We start from the raw sequence: 18660 nt of genomic DNA, 5'->3' as shown, positions 1-18660 counted from the left end.
TGATCCTAGAATCGCCCCTGCTTTCAGTTATATCACATGCTCTTCATCTGCAGATGACGTCTGTCCAACTATTCTAGATGTTCACATTTTCAATCCTTTAAGATGGCTGAGACATCCTGTGTTCATTGTGAGACAGTGCACCTGCACCACGGGGATAATGACTCTGTACTGTGTTACAAAAGTGACAAATGAATTTTAAAAAGCTGCCCTTTGTTCCATTCTCTGTCAGTGAGCCCACACTGCTTCAGTAATAGAAAGCATGTAAAGCTTTTTTATAGCACTGTGAACGAGTATTTGCCCCCTTCCTGATTTCTTTCTTTCTTTTCTTTTCTTTTTTTTTTGCAATTTTGTCATATTTTCTGACCATCAAATTAAAAGATTAAAGAAAAAGTGTGGTTAATCAATGCTAATTTATCATTTCAAAGGGGGTATTTTGCATTTATTCAGGTTATCTTTGTCTACTATTACCATTTGTTTGATGATCTGAAAAATGCAAATGTGAAAAAAAGTGTAATCCAACCCTTTCTAAAATAAAGAGCAGTCACAAAGTCCTTTACAAAGGGATCAGTAAGAAGCAGCCTATGTCAGAGACAAAACACAAACACTACAAACACTGTCTGTGTTGAAGCTGCTTTTTAAAAGTGTGAACACGTTTTGGAACTAATGTGCAGAAGGCACAATCCACAACCGACGGTGAACCTTAAGAAAGCCCCTGTTTGAGGACCTGAAACCCAGAGATGGAGCAGTTGAGTAATGCAGGAGGGGCCCTCACCTCGTAAGGCCGTACAAGTAAGAACCCTGATGTGTCAAGATTTATGAGTGAGTTGAAAGACTTACAGCAGCAGTATGAACAGACTGGAGGTGACTAACATGTGCTTTACTCATACAAGAAAACAATAATCCAGTATCTCCAGTTCACTTTTTGAAACAACAGTCTTGTTTAGCAATATTTCATGTGCACAACGGTGTCATTTTAAATACACATCTAAACTAAGAAACAGAACTTTTCAGAAGAAAATGTTTGCTGACAATGAGCCATGATCCCTGATCGACAGGGTGAATGGGAAAACTGACACCCAGTAAAACCAGTGTCTTCTAGCACCAGTAAAACTACTCTTCAGGGCTTTGTTAAATAAATCTGAGAGTTTTTTCATTGTAGTAAAAAGATTCATGTGATGGAGTTGCAGCAGATGGCCCCGCCCCTCCCGGAGCCTGGTTCTGCTGGAGGTTTCTTCCTGTTAAAAGGGAGTTTTTCCTTCACACGGTCGCCAAGTACTTGCTCATGGAGGGTAGTCTGATTTGTGGGGTTTCTCACTAGGGCAGTTACTTTATGATATAAAGCACTTTGATTGCTGTTGTGATTTGATGTAATATAAACCAAACTGAATTCAAGTAAAGTGTCTGGAAACTGAAACACCGAGCCACTGCTGATAACCACTGCAATCCAAATATGCTTCCATCCATACAAAAGCATGTCACGTTCCTGGGTCTGTTGACCCAGCGTTTTGAGTTTTAGTTTATTTTGATGTTTATGGTTTATTTTTTAGTTCATTAGGTTATCTAAGCTCATTTGTTTATTTAGATTCCCCTTGTGTCTTCTACCCCTGTGTTTTAGTCTCCCTTTTCCCCTTAAATGTTCAAGCTGCATGTCTTTCACTTCCCCTAATCACCCTTGTGTGTATTTAGTCTGTGTGTTTCTGTTCATTCTTTGTCAGGTCGTCTGTTGTTCATGCCAAGGTTTTCATGTCATGTTTCATGTCTAGGTTTTTCTTGTTGTTTATTTTGCTCTTCCAGTTTAGGTTGATGTTGACAGTTTACTTCAGTTTGCCTTGCCCTTTCTTTGTACCTTTTTTTTTTTTTACCAGCCTTATTAAACGGCTCGCTTTTTGTTAACATTCAAGTTCTGTTCCCTGTTCCTTGGAGTCTGCGTTTTGGGTCCTTTTTTTTCTATTCATACAGTCTGCCTCCCCCAGACTGTGACAAAGCAGGCACTGAGTGCTGAGCCGATGCAGGATTTCTTCTAAACAAACACAGCAACACCAGATTTAAGTGACTGACACATGTTCACACAGAGAGCAGAGCCTAATTAGTGAAATCAGCTGCTGCACTGATGTGACAGTCCTGGAGTGTGGTTTCAAACATTTGTTCAGAGTCCTGCTGGTTCTCTCTCTGCTTTCAGCCACATGACCCAGTCTGATTAGAGGGGAAATGATGGACATTTGTTAAGAAACAGCACCATCTCCTGGTCTCTGGAAAAGCTTTAAAGGACAATTCCTAGTTGTTGTGGCCATTTGTAGCAAGCGGTTGCATCCTTCTAGCAGCTGTTTCATTGACAAAATAAAACTGCGGAGATTTTGATCTTTATAGCTCAAACAGGAGGGTGCATCTACGGCTCTGGTAGAGGAAAGCCATTCACTTTAGAAACAGTCTGCTTATGAAAACAACTGCTCCATGATCAAAACTTGACCTCTCTATAAGATCGTTGTACCAGTATCTTTCTAGTATTGCCATTCCCCATTAAGAGTTTAGGCAAGTTAAATTAGCATCATCGCTTTGGATGCTAAAAAGAGAGACTCATTCAAAATGCTGTAGGCTTACTGTATCCACACATGTGTCCTCACTTCCTGGGTCTGACTCCATCATTTCTCTTTGAAAGTGAAACAACTGTTTGATCTCACTAACTTCTTCAGTACTTTGGTTATCCTACATCACTTGAAGCCAGTGAATGTACTGGTATGTGTCACCACTCATCCTAGACCTGAAGCTAGTAATAAGGAACAGCAAGTGACTGTAGTGATGGAGCCAAACAGACTACAACAGGAGAGAGAGAGATGATCTGTGTTTGTCCCAACTGAAGGTTCTCGTTGCATTTTCTCTCCTCTACCTCCTTCACCTCCACATTTCAACAGGACCAGTGTTCATCATTCCAGAAAACTCCTCAGTGGTCCTGCTCTTTATCATATCCACTCCATCATCATCATTTCAGTATGATGTGTAACAAAGTAACAAAGTGGTCCTATCACCTCAGGCTTCTTAAATGATTCTTATTTTTTTCCTCATTGTTCACTTTGTGTCAAATTAATGATTGAAGTAGCTGTTGATGGCCTGTGCCACACAGTGATCCGTGTTATTTGCCAGATAATTGCAGTAAAACAAAACAAGTCCCCAACAGCTCAAATCCTGTCATGAGGTCCACTTTAGTGGGTCGGATTACCAGAAGCAACGCCTAGCAAAGAGCTCCCAGCTACAGTGGCCTGTGCTGCTACACTTGTTAGTCAAGGTAGTCATTCCCTTATCTTAAAGCATTAACAGAAGGGTGAATTATATAAAAACATCACCCGTAAACTTGTTATGAAGGCAGAAATTAAACTAGGAGACTAAAAGGGTCTTTTTATAAGGCTGTAAACATGTTACGTCCAAGATGGTCTGATACGGAGACCTTTCATTTTTACAGTATTTTGTCATTTTACTTTACTGTGTGTGTGTGTGTGTGTGTGTGTGTGTGTGTGTGTGTGTGTGTGTGTGTGTGTGTGTGTTCCTGTCTAGCTATCTTTGTGAGGACCGAAATCTGCATTCTACTATACTTGTGAGAACCAACAGTCACTTGTGAGGACAGACGCACCGGTCCTCACAAGTTTGAAGGCCTTTTTGAGGCTCAAAATGTGGTTTTAGTGTCAGGGTTACAATTATGGGGCTAGGGAAACCATTATGTCAATGAAGATAGCTGATAACTAAGATAGCTGAACAGGCGTGTGTGTAAATGGACTGATGGACAGCGCTTTTCTACTCTCCCGGAGTGCTCAAAGCACTCTATACAACATGCCTCATTCACCCAATCACACCCACTCATGCAAGCACTTCTACACGCAAGTGCTAATCTACATTCACACACAGTCACACTCCAATGAACGCATCGGAGGGCAAGTTGGAGTTGCCCAAGGACACTTGACATGCAGACTGGGGAAGCCTAGGATCAAACCACCAACCTTCCGATCAGTAGCTGATCTGCTCTACCACCTGAGCTGTTTTTATGATCCTTCGGCAAAGAGTCAACACAGCCATTTCTCTTGGGCCTGCGACTTTATTCTCTCAGGTAATCAGGTCCAGAAGAATCTCATTAACATCTGGTCTATGCAGTGATGTTGGTGCCAGACACAGATTGTGTTCCATTTCCCTGCAGGTTATTGGTAATCCAATAAAATTATCTGCAATCAGACCAGTGCTCCTGGGAACTGGGGAGTAATTGCATTTTCTTTCTTGTTCACGACTCTGATGTTTTATGTGTCTGTCCATAAAACACACTCAAGCAAAAAGATCGAAAATGAAAATGAAGGTTGGACGCCCAGAGGTATAATTGAATAACATCTCATTCTGATGGATTTCCATTTATGTTACTGTGGTAGCACAACGGAAAGTATGGCGGCCAGTTTTGGGGTTTTGCCCACAGAGCTGCATGATGGATCATTTTCATAAACCTCACAGCAAAACGAATGTGAATAGAAACAGATTAATAACAGAAGAAGTCAAAACTGCTGTGTTTCTCATGTTGAGAGTAATTAAACCGCATTTTATAATCGTGTTTATTAGATTGTTATATAAGTGACATATTTTATTTCATATTTTTAGACTTAAAATCACACACATCGGTGCCAAATAGCCCACAGCTGTCCTGAGGATGAGATGCTTCCCTTTCGTCTGCACTCAGTGTCGGTCAGTTCACATTATATTAAACTGGTAAAAATGGGAATAAACTCTGTGGGATTCATTTGGCATTCACACTTATTAGTGTGCACTTCTAACACTAACAGCTGTGCTGCTGCTCTTCTCTTCAGTGCTTGAGTCCATCCTACGTCTCTTGCACCACATTTGCAAATATTTCTCAAAGAAACCACTCTGCATTATTTTGAGTGACTTTCTATACCAGGTGCAGTCATAAGGTTTGAGAAAACCACCCATAAAGAAAAAAAAAAACCCAAACCCAGTCCTGATTGAACTTCAATTATCCCCTTCAGGGAGGGCATGTCCTTCCATCACTGCTGCCGTTTTCCCTTGAAGACCGTGGAGATCCCATCTAACATCTTTGTGTTATGTTTACACATACCTGTGGGGTGGGCTCTCTGATGGGGTAAGAGATTAGTGGAATCAAAACATCCGTGGACTTAGAGGCTTACCTCAGCTGTGCAAAGCAGCAGTGCAGTACTGCACATAGATGCAAGATGGGACGCATGCAGCTGGCTGAGATAGCGTTCAGGTACCCCTCCATGTGTCATGACTTAGAAAAATAGCATCAGTTAAGGAGCTGTTGAGTGATCAATCGACAAGAAGCAGAACTGTAAAAATGACTCTGCACACATACACATCTTATATTTTCATTTCATACTATTAGTCACTGCAGCCCACACAGTGGGTGCATATATGACAGATAAAACTGTGGGACAGAGGGAGTTTTCACTCTCTGGAAGATATGCAGTCTTTACTAAACTCTGGAGTTTACAAGGTGGCAGCCACTGGAGCTGAAACTAGTAAACATGGAGGTGCTACAGTTCCCCGAGTGGCCAGTGAGTCTGCTTCCAGATGTCAAAAACTTCCTCCGGGATGAAGACTTTTCAGTGACATATTATTGCTTGTAGACTTCTGATTGGCCAGCATTACTGTTTGCTGAGGGATGCATCACCACCTATTGCTATGGTGACCTCTTGACATGATTTTATTTATTTATTTTGCATTTTCATGTGAATTTGCAAAAGATCCTTGTGTGTTAAGCACATTATCAAAATACTGTATGTCTCTCCATTATGTGTAAACATTCACGATCATCCATGTGTGTGAATCAGAGTCCAGACTCCCCATCAGTCATCAGGTAATACTGAACGAGTCTTTTCACTGAGGAGGAACCTCGTACTATTCTATGCTTCTGTCTGGATTTGTGCCTGGCCCACTGTGACATCAGAGCACTGGTGCATCACTAATCCTGTCCAAACACTGAGTGCAGACAGGACCTTATAGCTCAGTGTAATTAAATCACTCCACTAATTGAAAATGAAAGAAACTCTAAAGAGTCGTGAATCAAGTTTTTCACCTGCCTCTACAGTTCCCTTCAATCCTACAGAGCTACTGTCTTTATAAGAAACTTTGTTTTGATGTAATGACCAAAAACTTTTGTATTTTTTTCACTTTTGCTGCTCATTAACCACATTTATTTCCACAACAGGTGTCAGAAAAGCTCCCCTAAGCCCAGTGTGCACTGCCTGCTCAGCATCAGATGGCAGACAAAGTTAGCAGCTAACTGGTGAAGACAGAGGATTAAAAACACAAAGATATTTCCCCGGGGAGTTTGTGTAGAGTGAAGCAGTATTTGCTTTACATGTGTCACATGGCCAAATACACAGCTACAAATGAAGGCTGCTATCCGACTGTTGTTAGTAATCACTTTACAAGCTGGTAACACGTACTTGTCTGGTTCCACTTGTTTCCCTTCTCACATGTGGTCGGAAAAATCCACTATAGCTATGGTAACATATAAAAGTATATCGCCAACGTGCTGGAATTGTCATCCATCCATTTCCATCCATTCGCTTATCCTTTTCAGGGTCGCGGGGGGCGCTGGAGCCTATCCCAGCTGTCATAGGGCGAGAGGCGGGGTACACCCTGGACAGGTCGCCAGTCTGTCGCAGGGCCAACACACAGGGACAGACAACCATTCGCGCTCACATTCACTCACACATTCACACCTAGTGACAATTTGGATTATCCAATTAACCTATCCCCACAAGCTGCATGTCTTTGGACAGTGGGAGAAAGCTGGAGTACCCAGAGGGAACCCACGCAAACACGGGGAGAACATGCAAACTCCACACAGAAAGACCCCGGCCTGATGGTGGAATTGAACGCAGGACCTTCTTGCTGTGCGGCAACAGTGCTAACTACCATGCCGCCGTGCTGCCATAGGCTTACAGCACCAGGTATTCCCAGGCAGTCTCCCATCCAAGTACTAACCAAAAAGCGCTTTACAATGCCACTATTCATTCACTCTCACATTCATACACTGGTGGAGGCAAGCTACAGTTGTAGCTACAGCTGCCCTGGGGCAGACTGACAGAAGCGAGGCTGCCATATCGCACCATCGGCCCCTCTGGCCAACAATAGTAGGCGGTAGGGTAAAGTGTCTTGCCCAAGGACACAACAACCAGGACAGAGAGCCCAGGGATTGAACCAGCAACCTTCCGGTTACAGATGCGCTTCCCAACCCCCTGAGCCACATTCACCCCATATGAAAAGTTTCCGTTTTCAGCATTAACCACAATTTTAGTTTAAAAAAAAAAATGTCTGTATATAAAACAGTAATAATTTTGAATGAGCCTCTACTTTTTCTACATAGAAAAGGACTGAAAAAAATGAGAAAATTAGACTTTTTAAAAATGAATAGCTGTAGGTGTTAATTTAATGATAAAACTGACATGTGGTTTTATGTTACTGTAATAAATACTTGCTAAGCATTACAGATATACCTTCATTTTGTAGAAGGCCTTGACTCGGCTGGTATGCATGAGTTTGCAGATCATTGTTGGATTTATCAAATGTGTAACCAACTGTGAGTGTGAAGACAGCCTGAAAGGCAAAAAAACAAAAAAGTAAAAAAACCCATAATAGGGGGAAATCAGCTGGTGATTTATCTTATAGAAGGGTTATGACTAACAGCTGAGCCCCGTCTGTCTTCTGGACAGTCACTGAATGACACTTAAACTGCTCTCATCTCAGACAGGATCCTGGATTTGAAGCTGTAAACTGAAGGGCTGCTGGCTGTTGAATGTTGTGAGTGCACAGGTTGGAGGTTAAAAGAGAAAAACTAATTCTGAAGTAAGGTGGATAAAGTAGTATGGAGTGTCTCCATCAGGGAGAGACTGGTGAATGGAACAGACTTTGATGGGCATTAAAAAAAATAGGTGAAAAAAAAAAACATGAGATAATCAAGAAGATGAAGAAAGTAGAAAGTAGAAATGCTGGGAGACATAGGCAGACAGCAGAAAGAGAGGTCACAAAAGCTTAGAGTGAGTCCTGTGTAAGGCTGCACACTAAGGAAGGAGAAAAGGAGGTATCAACAGGCTGGACAGACAGATTGAGCGGGTAAGGAATAGGTGAGGGTGGTAAAGGTCAGCGATGGAAGTCAAGAAGACTTAATCGCTGCCAAAGGTACTTTACCTGTCACAGTGACTGTGTGGCTGGCAGAGGTTGGACCCAAACACAGGACTCAGAAACTCAAGGAATGAACTCATTGGTCTTTTTATTAAACTAAAATAAAATACAAAATAACAAAACCAGGAAAATCAAACCTTTGCATCTACAAGGAAAAGGTACTTTGAGGGAGAACACATGGAATATGTGTGTGTGTGTGTGTGTGTGTATATATATATATGTGTGTATATATATATATATATATATATATATATATATATATATATATATATATATATATATATATATATTCCAGATACAGACGGACAAAATGGTGGTGGCTAACCAACCGGACATAGTGGTGGTAGACAAACAGAAGAAGACGGCCGTAGTGATCGATGTAGCGGTTCCGAATGACAGCAATATCAGGAAGAAGGAACACGAGAAGCTGGAGAAATACCAAGGGCTCAGAGAAGAGCTCGAGAGGATGTGGAGGGTGAAGGTAACGGTGGTCCCCGTGGTAATCGGAGCACTAGGTGCGGTGACTCCCAAGCTAGGCGAGTGGCTCCAGCAGATCCCGGGAACAACATCGGAGATCTCTGTCCAGAAGAGCGCAGTCCTGGGAACAGCTAAGATACTGCGCAGGACCCTCAAGCTCCCAGGCCTCTGGTAGAGGACCCGAGCTTGAAGGATAAACCGCCCGCAGGGGCGTGCTGGGTGTTTTTATATATATATATATATATATATATATATATATACATATATATACATACATACATACATACATACATCTTCATCCGCTTTATCCGAGGCCGGGTCGCGGGGGCAGCAGCCTAAGCAAAGAGGCCCAGACCTCCCTCTCCCCAGCCACCTCCTCCAGCTCATCCGGGGGAATACCAAGGCGTTCCCAGGCCAGCCGAGAGATATAATCTCTCCAGCGTGTCCTGGGTCTGCCCCGGGGCCTCCTCCCGGTGGGACATGCCTGGAACACCGCGCCCAGGGGGCCTCCTTGTCAGATGCCCGAACCACCTCAGCTGGCTCCTTTCGATGTGGAGCAGCAGCGGCTCTACTCTGAGCCCCTCCCGGATGGCCGAACTTCTCACCCTATCTCTAAGGGAGAGGCCAGCCAACCTTCAGAGGAAGCTCATTTCTGCCGCTTATATCCGCGATCTCGTTCTTTCGGTCACTACCCACAGCTCGTGGCCATAGGTGAGGGTAGGGACGTAGATCGACCGGTAAATTGAGAGCTTCGCTTTTACACTCAGCTCCCTCTTCACCACGACGGACCGGTGCAGCGTCCGCATTACTGCAGCTGCAGCCCCAATCCGTCTGTCGATCTCCGGCTCCCTTCTCCCATCACTCGCGAACAAGACCCCGAGATACTTGAACTCCTCCACTTGGGGCAGGAACTCATCCCCGACCCGGAGTGGGCACTCCACCCTTTTCCGGCTGAGAACCATGGCCTCAGATTTGGAGGTGCTGATCCTCATTCCCGCTGCTTCACACTCGGCTGCGAACCGTTCCAGTGCGAGCTGGAGGCCCTCACCCGATGAAGCCAACAGAACCACATCATCCGCAAAAATCAGAGATGAGATTCTGAGGCCACCAAAGCGAAAGCCCTCCGCCACTTGGCTGCGCCTAGAAATCCTGTCCATAAAAATTATGAACAGAACCGGAGACAAAGGGCAGCCCTGGCGGAGCCCATCACCCACCGGGAACGAGTCCGACTCATTGCCGGCAATGCGAACCAAACTCTTGCAACGGTTGTATAGGGATCGAATGGCCCGTAGCAATGGGCCAGACACCCCATACTCCCGCAACACCTCCCACAGGACACCCCGAGGGACACGGTCGAATGCCTTCTCCAAGTCCACAAAACACATGTAGACTGGTTGGGCAAACTCCCATGCACCCTCAAGTATCCTCGAGAGGATAAAGAGCTGGTCCAGTGTTCCGCGACCAGGACGAAAACCGCATTGTTCCTCCTGTATCCGAGGTTCGACTAACGGATGAACTCTCCTTTCCAGCACCCTGGCATAGACTTTCCCAGGGAGGCTGAGGAGTGTGATCCCCCTGTAGTTGGAACACACCCTCCAGTCCCCCTTCTTAAAGATGGGGACCACCACCCCGGTCTGCCAGTCCAAGGGTACTGCCCCTGATCTCCACGCAACATTGCAGAGGCGTGTCAACCAGGACAGCCCTACAACGTCCAGAGCCTTCAGGAACTCGGGGCGGACCTCATCAACACCAGGGGCTCTGCCACCAAGGAGTTGTTTAACTGCCTCAGTGACCTCGCCCCCGGAAATTGGCGGGTCATTCCCCTCATCCCCAGACTCTGCTTCCTCCTCGGAAGACGTGTCAGTGGGATTAAGGAGGTCCTCGAAGTATTCCTTCCACCGCCTGACAATTTTCTCAGTCGACGTCAGCAGCGCTCCGCCAGCACTATACACAGTGCAGGTAGAGCACCGCTTTCCCCTTCTGAGACGCCTGACGGTTTGCCAGAATCTCTTCGAGGCAGTCCGAAAGTCTTTTTCCATGGCCTCTCCGAACTCCTCCCACACCCGAGTTTTTGCTTCAGCCACTGCCCGAGCCGCATTCTGCTTGGCCTGTCGATACTACCTCCGGAGTCCCACAGGCTAACCAAGCCAGATAGGACTCCTTCTTCAGCCTGGTGGCTCCCTTCACCTCTGGTGTCCACCATTTGGTTCGGGGATTACCACCACGGCAGGCACCAACCACCTTGCGGCCGCAGCTCAATGCAGCAGCTTCGGCAATGGAGACGCTGAACATGGTCCATTCGGACTCAATGTCCCCAGTCTCCCTCGGAATGCTGTTGAAGCTCTGCCGGAGGTGTGCATTGAAGATCTCGCGGACTGGGGCCTCTGCTAGACATTCCCAGCACACCCTCACTACACGTTTAGGTGCACCAGGTCTGTCCAGCGTCCTCCCCCGCCACCTGATCCAACTCACCACCAGGTGGTGATCAGTTGACAGCTCAGCCCCTCTCTTTACCCGAGTGTCCAGAACATATGGTCGCAGGTCTGGTGATATGATTACAAAATCGATCAGCCTAGAGCGTCCTGGCGCCACGTGCACTTATGGACACTCTTATGTTCGAACAGGGTGTTCGTTATGGCCAAACTGTGATTAGCACAGAAGTCCAATAACAAAGCACCGCTCGGGTTCAGATCAGGGAGGCCGTTCCTCCCAATCACGCCCCTCCAGGTCTCGCTGTCGTTACCCACGTGAGCATTGAAGTCTCCCAGCAGGACAACAGAGTCTCCAGGTGGAGCACCTTCCAGCACCCCGCCCAGGGACTCTAAGAAGGCTGGGTACTCTGAATTGCCACTCGGCGCATAAGCGCAGATGACAGTCAGGACCCGTTCCCCGACCCTAAGGCGCAGGGAACAAACCCTCTCGTCCACCGGGAAAAACCCCAACGTACCGGCAGCAAGGGGATATTAGAATACCCACCCCAGCCCGCCGCCTCTCACCAGAGGCAACTCCAGACTGAGACAGAGTCCAGCCCCTCTCCAGGAGACTGGTTCCAGAGCCCAAGCCATGCGTAGAGGTGAGCCCGACTATATCTAGCCGGTACCTCTCAACCTCACACACTAACTCAGGCTCCTTCCCCACCAGAGAGGTGACATTCCATGTCCCTATTGCCAGTCTTGGCAGCCGGGGGTCAGTCCGCCAGGGCCTATATATATATATATGTATATATATATATATATATATATATATATATATATATATATATATATATATATATATACACATATATATATGCTGTCTGTGTTGAGCGCTCAGTGAATCTGCGTTCGACTACTCCGCCTAGGCTGCACTGTCGAGCGCAGATCCACTGAGTGCTCCACACAGACAGCATAGTCAGAAGGAAGAGCGCAGGGCACCTCCCCCACCCTCATTCAGATCTGGCGTTTGGAATTATTTTGGTTTTCATGTGACGTATGACCCTGAAGGTAAGCGAGTCATGGACTAAAGTAAAACAGTATGTTGGATGTGCCATGCAATGCTCAATTACATGGGTGGGAACTAGTGTGTTAGCGCAGTTAGCTCGTTAACGTGTTGGCCGTCTAGCCCCATGCACGGGGCGATCGGCGGTAGCTCGTTAACGGAGATTTGCCGTGTTGTGGCGTTAAGGTCATTTCAACGAGATTAACCTGAAAGCACTAGTGGGAACACAACGAATATGACTGCACATTTACGCCGCCATCATCCTAGTGCAAAGACAAGTGGAAGCAGAAAAAAAAACAAGCAAGCATGCTACTAACTTTAGCCGAGTCATTTAGACAGCTGTTAGCACATGATTCTCCTTATGCTGCTGAGAATATAGCCCAGAAGAAGCGGATAGTATAGCTTTTATTTTGGAAAGAGGCATTTCTCTGTAATAAACTCTCTTTTCCAAAGATGAGTGATTCCTCAATCAGATACAGGGCTCGCAATATCGCTAGCCCAACGTCCTGGAGCTAGCGATTTTTTTCAGTCGGGCTACCAAAATCTATCTCTTCCCTGCCCGTCGGGCTATTGTAGGAAGGAAAAATATATGTCAATGCTTTTGCATTCTTTCGGAAATGTAGCTGGGTAATTATGTCATTGGCATCGGTGAGCCACTGTCAATATGTGACATATTGAAATCGCGTTTGAATTTGCGCTTGTTTTTTTGCTTTCACTTTGCAATCGTGCGAACTGTGTATAGAGGGCGACAGCACTGATCTGTGAGTGATGATAATTTGTGCACCAATTCCTCTGACATCGTCTTATCAATCGTTAGCTTACTGTGCAAACATGACAAGTGAAATCTCCCGCAGCAAGCTTAAACATGTGAGAGGTTGATCGCGCAGAGAATCGCTGAGCTTATGTGAGTGTGTGTGTAAAAGCAGCAGGATTTATATTTGACTACGATGACCTGGATGACTGAGAACCTTCACAGACAGATATATATTTTAGTTCTGCTGAGCCAAATAAGACAGGTCAGGGTGAAGAAGTGACAGCCAAAGAAAAGCTTACCACAAAACGGAGAAGTTATGACAAATCAGACTATAAGGCAAAAAGAAAGTGCAGCTTTATGGTTTCATGGACAAAATAATTTCTGTGGCTACAATATGACGAGCTAAATAACCAGGGCTGCACATAAGTGGTCCGCAGGTGCGCATTCGCTGTCAAAATAAAAAACACGCACAAGGGTTAGGGTTAAATTTAAAAACTGTACTTTTGAGTTAAAATATATATTTATAATTTTAATAAATGACAAATTAAAAATGCATGAACATTTTTTTTGTATCAAAAAAATATCGAACCGTGAATTTTGTGTATCGTTGCACCCCTAATATATATATATATATATATATATATAATGTTCTTCCTCTACACCCCCCCCCAATTTTTGCACATGTCGAGGAGCGTGTCAGGCTACATTTCACTGTGTGTTATACTTGTATAACTATGCATGTGACAAATAATAAAGAACCTTGAACCTTGACTCCTTGCCGTAGCATTTATGTTGTACCTCGTCAATCTCTAGCTGTGAGAGCAGTCCCTTCTTTCGAATGTTGGAACACTGAGCTACTAGTTGTTTCGCCGTTATTGTGGATGTTGGGTATCGAAGAATCCATAGAAGAATCATCCTATTCATGTAGCCCCTTCCGCCGGGGTTACTTGCGTAGTAGAATTCCAACAACGCCCTGTTTTCGTCTCTTGCCCACCGATGCCTTCTTGTTCCAGTAGCCCACTTCTCGTCAGGGTGCCCTGGTTCCTCATCACCTGACGCGGACCACACACACACACACACACACACACATATATATATGTATATATTAGGGGTGCAACGATACACAAAATTCACGGTTCGGTTCGGTTCGGTTCGATACTTTGGTGTCACGGTTCGATATTTTTTCGATACAAAAAAATGTTCATGCATTTTTAATTTGTCATTTATTAAAATTATAAATATATATTTTAACTCAAAAGTAAATTTAACCCTAACCCTTGTGCGTGTTTTTTATTTTGACAGCGAATGCGCACCTGCGGACCACTTATGTGCAGCCCTGGTTATTTAGCTCGTCATATTGCAGCCACAGAAATTATTTTGTCCATGAAACCATAAAGCTGCACTTTCTTTTTGCCTTATAGTCTGATTTGTCATAACTTCTCCGTTTTGTGGTAAGCTTTTCTTTGGCTGTCACTTCTTCACCCTGACCTGTCTTATTTGGCTCAGCAGAACTAAAATATATATCTGTCTGTGAAGGTTCTCAGTCATCCAGGTCATCGTAGTCAAATATAAATCCTGCTGCTTTTACACACGCACTCACATAAGCTCAGCGATTCTCTGCGCGATCAACCTCTCACATGTTTAAGCTTGCTGCGGGAGATTTCACTTGTCATGTTTGCACAGTAAGCTAACGATTGATAAGACGATGTCAGAGGAATTGGTGCACAAATTATCATCACTCACAGATCAGTGCTGTCGCCCTCTATACACAGTTCGCACGATTGCAAAGTGAAAGCAAAAAAACAAGCGCAAATTCAAACGCGATTTCAATATGTCACATATTGACAGTGGCTCACCGATGCCAATGACATAATTACCCAGCTACATTTCCGAAAGAATGCAAAAGCATTGACATATATTTTTCCTTCCTACAATAGCCCGACGGGCAGGGAAGAGATAGATTTTGGTAGCCCGACTGAAAAAAATCGCTAGCTCCAGGACGTTGGGCTAGCGATATTGCGAGCCCTGTATCTGATTGAGGAATCACTCATCTTTGGAAAAGAGAGTTTATTACAGAGAAATGCCTCTTTCCAAAATAAAAGCTATACTATCCGCTTCTTCTGGGCTATATTCTCAGCAGCATAAGGAGAATCATGTGCTAACAGCTGTCTAAATGACTCGGCTAAAGTTAGTAGCATGCTTGCTTGTTTTTTTTTCTGCTTCCACTTGTCTTTGCACTAGGATGATGTCGGCGTAAATGTGCAGTCATATTCGTTGTGTTCCCACTAGTGCTTTCAGGTTAATCTCGTTGAAATGACCTTAACGCCACAACACGGCAAATCTCCGTTAACGAGCTACCGCCGATCGCCCCGTGCATGGGGCTAGACGGCCAACACGTTAACGAGCTAACTGCGCTAACACACTAGTTCCCACCCATGTAATTGAGCATTGCATGGCACATCCAACATACTGTTTTACTTTAGTCCATGACTCGCTTACCTTCAGGGTCATACGTCACATGAAAACCAAAATAATTCCAAACGCCAGATCTGAATGAGGGTGGGGGAGGTGCCCTGCGCTCTTCCTTCTGACTATGCTGTCTGTGTGGAGCACTCAGTGGATCTGCGCTCGACAGTGCAGCCTAGGCGGAGTAGTCGAACGCAGATTCACTGAGCGCTCCACACAGACAGCATCGTCAGAAGGAAAGTTGATAAAATAAATTACAAATGTTGTATTGTTCGATACATATGCGTACCGAACCGAAAGCACTGTATCGAACGGTTCAATATCGAAACGAATATCGTTGCACCCCTAATATATATATATATATATATATATATATATATATATATATATATATATATATATATATATATATATATATATATTGTTACGACCCAGTGATGTGTGTGTTGTGTTATGCTTCCCACGGGGGGGATGGCTGTGGGTATCTTTCCCCTTTTTCTCTCCTAGGAGGTGGAAACCTGGGCGTGGCTGCTGGGTATCCGGGTGGAGTCTCTGCCTGTCCTGTGTGGATCCTGTGTGGATAATTGATGGACCACCTCCGGTACTTAAGGACTTAACGACAGCCACCTGGAAGCCCTCCCCGAGCCTCCACCACTCGACCAAGAACCTGTGTGATGATCTATGTTAGTGCAGTGTAGAGTTTTGAGTGTATATCTGGTTGGGATGTCTACTTGGTTGTAAATAGTGTAAATAGTATATCTGGGTGGGATGGCTATTATGTTGTAAATAATTGTAAATAGATTGTCAAGTAGTGATCACGGGTTGGTTCACCTGATATATCACTGTCACTGCCGCAGCCTAGTAGGCGTGAGAAGCCGTTTTCTTTTGTTGAGCAAGTTTTCTCCTGTTTTTCGTTAGATAGTTAGGTAAGTGACTTGTCTTTTGTTTTGGCTTCTTTTTATTTTGGTGTAGGGAAGAGTAGGGATTGTTTTATAGGGAGTTTTGTTTATTGTTTTGGCATTGCTCACTGCCGATGAAAATAAATGGCTGCTTAAATACTTGAAAAAGGTGTCGTTGTTGGGGTTTTTGCGTGGGTGGGAAGTGAGTGGGGCAAACTATTTGTTACGTTTATTTACTTGCCGGGACCAGAACGTAACAATATATATATATATATATATATATATATATATATATATATATACACATATAGTATATACACTGGGTGAATGTGCAGTAGTAGCAGCAAGCAGGTGAATTCTGTACATTAATATGAATAGATATCTGACTATTTTACAGGATAGACAATATAAACATATTTAAAATTAAAGGAATTGAAATGTACATTGTGCCTTGGTTTAGTGTCTGGAAGAGTCCTGTCTCAGTCAATTATAGATGATGTGATGATGTGAGAGGGCGGGTGTGTGTGTTTAGGGCACGGATGGCTTGGGGATAGAAGCTCCTCTTGAGTCTCTCTGTCCTTGCCCGGAAGATGCGGAACCTTCTACCAGATTACAGAAGTTGGAACAGTTTGTTGCCTGGATGGGACGGGTCCTTCAGTATCTGCGCTGCTCTAGTCCGGCATCTCCTGGTGTAGGTGTCCTGAAGCGGGGGGAGAGCAATCCTGCAGCAGCGTTCTGCTGTACGGATCACTCTCTGGAGAGCTTTTTGGTCCTTCACACAGCTGTTCCCAAACCACGATGTCATGTTCTGTGTGAGGATGCTCTCCACAGCGCCTGTATAGAAAATCCTGAGGATCTTTGGAGAGACCCTGAACTTCCTCAGTTGTCGTAGGTGATACAGGCGCTGCCTAGCCTTTTTGGTCTGGACCTGAATGTGGGCAGCCCATGTCAGGTCTGAGGAGATGTGGACACCAAGATACTTGAAGGACTGCACCCTCTCCACTGGAGCTCCATTGATGATAATGGGCTTGTAGTCTCTGTGCTGACCCCTTCTGAAGTCCACCACCAGCTCCTTGGTCTTGCTGACGTTCAGCTGGAGGTGGTTGTCCTGGCACCACGATGCCAGATTCTTCACTTCATCCATGTAGGCCGCCTCATCGTTGTTGGAGATGGCACCCAACACCACTGTGTCGTCAGCAAACTTCACAATGGTGTTGGAGCCATGGGTGGCCACACAGTCTGAAGTGTAGAGGGAGTAGAGCAGTGGCGAGAGGACACATCCCTGAGGTGCTCCTGTGTTGATGGTGATGCTGTTGGAGAAGCACCTGCCCACCCTCACCAGAGTTCTGCCAGTGAGGAAGTCCAACACCCATGCACACAGACGGCTAGTCAGGACGCCAGGTCAGGGAGGAGATATCATCACCCCCACCCGAGATTGGCTACATAGCCCCAAGTGCGATAGGAGAAGGATCGTTGAGTGCGAGAGGAACTGACCTGAAAAATAGGATCATGGCCAAGCTTGACGCGGACCACACACACACACACACACACACACACACACACACACACACACACACACACACACACACACACACACACACACACACACATATATACATATTTACCCTCAGAAGGTCTGCTAGATGATGTTAATGCAGCACTACGGACAATACCTACAACCACGATTACCGACACTAACAAGCTGATCTACAATACGGCAGCAGTGATCAGTGAGATGCTTGGCTACAAGTTGAACAGCCACAAGGGGCAGTACCCTCCATGGAGAAGGAGGCTAGAGGGCAAGATCAAAGTAGCACGGATATATCTGTATATGTATATATGTAAATATATATATATGTATATATATATATTTACATATATATGTATATATATATGTAAATATATATATATACATATATATGTAAATATATATAGGCGCTCGTGTATAGCGCCTAAATACGTTTATGTATATATATGTTTTCTATATTTTAAATGAAGCTTTTATTGAGTGTTTTTTTGTAAATCCCTTTTCCATTTGAACTATTTATGAATGGATTAATAGCTCATTTAGAAACATTTATACTTCCTAATTTTTGCTGACAATCCAGTGTTTAAATAATAAATTGCTTCATTAGTGTATAAATAAGTATTAGACATCAAAACTTAATTTATGAATGAATATAAAGTGAATAATTGTTTCACAATTAATAATTCATTCTTAAAATACTTTATGTTAATGTGCGTGACTCTCCATATGTACCGCGCACGTCATGCATCAACGTACTTTGTGTGTAACTGGGACACACCAGCCGCTTTAACAAAAGCCCATTATGTTATACAGTGGGCCTGATAATGGCCTGAGGTAACTCTGAGGTAATGTTAGATACTGATAAC

The sequence above is a fragment of the Aulonocara stuartgranti genome (assembly GCF_965226115.1).
Source record: "Aulonocara stuartgranti genome assembly, chromosome: 1".
Classification (NCBI taxonomy): Eukaryota; Metazoa; Chordata; class Actinopteri; order Cichliformes; family Cichlidae; genus Aulonocara; species Aulonocara stuartgranti.
The sequence above is the reverse complement of the archived record's forward strand: the minus strand, read 5'-3'. Positions refer to the sequence as shown.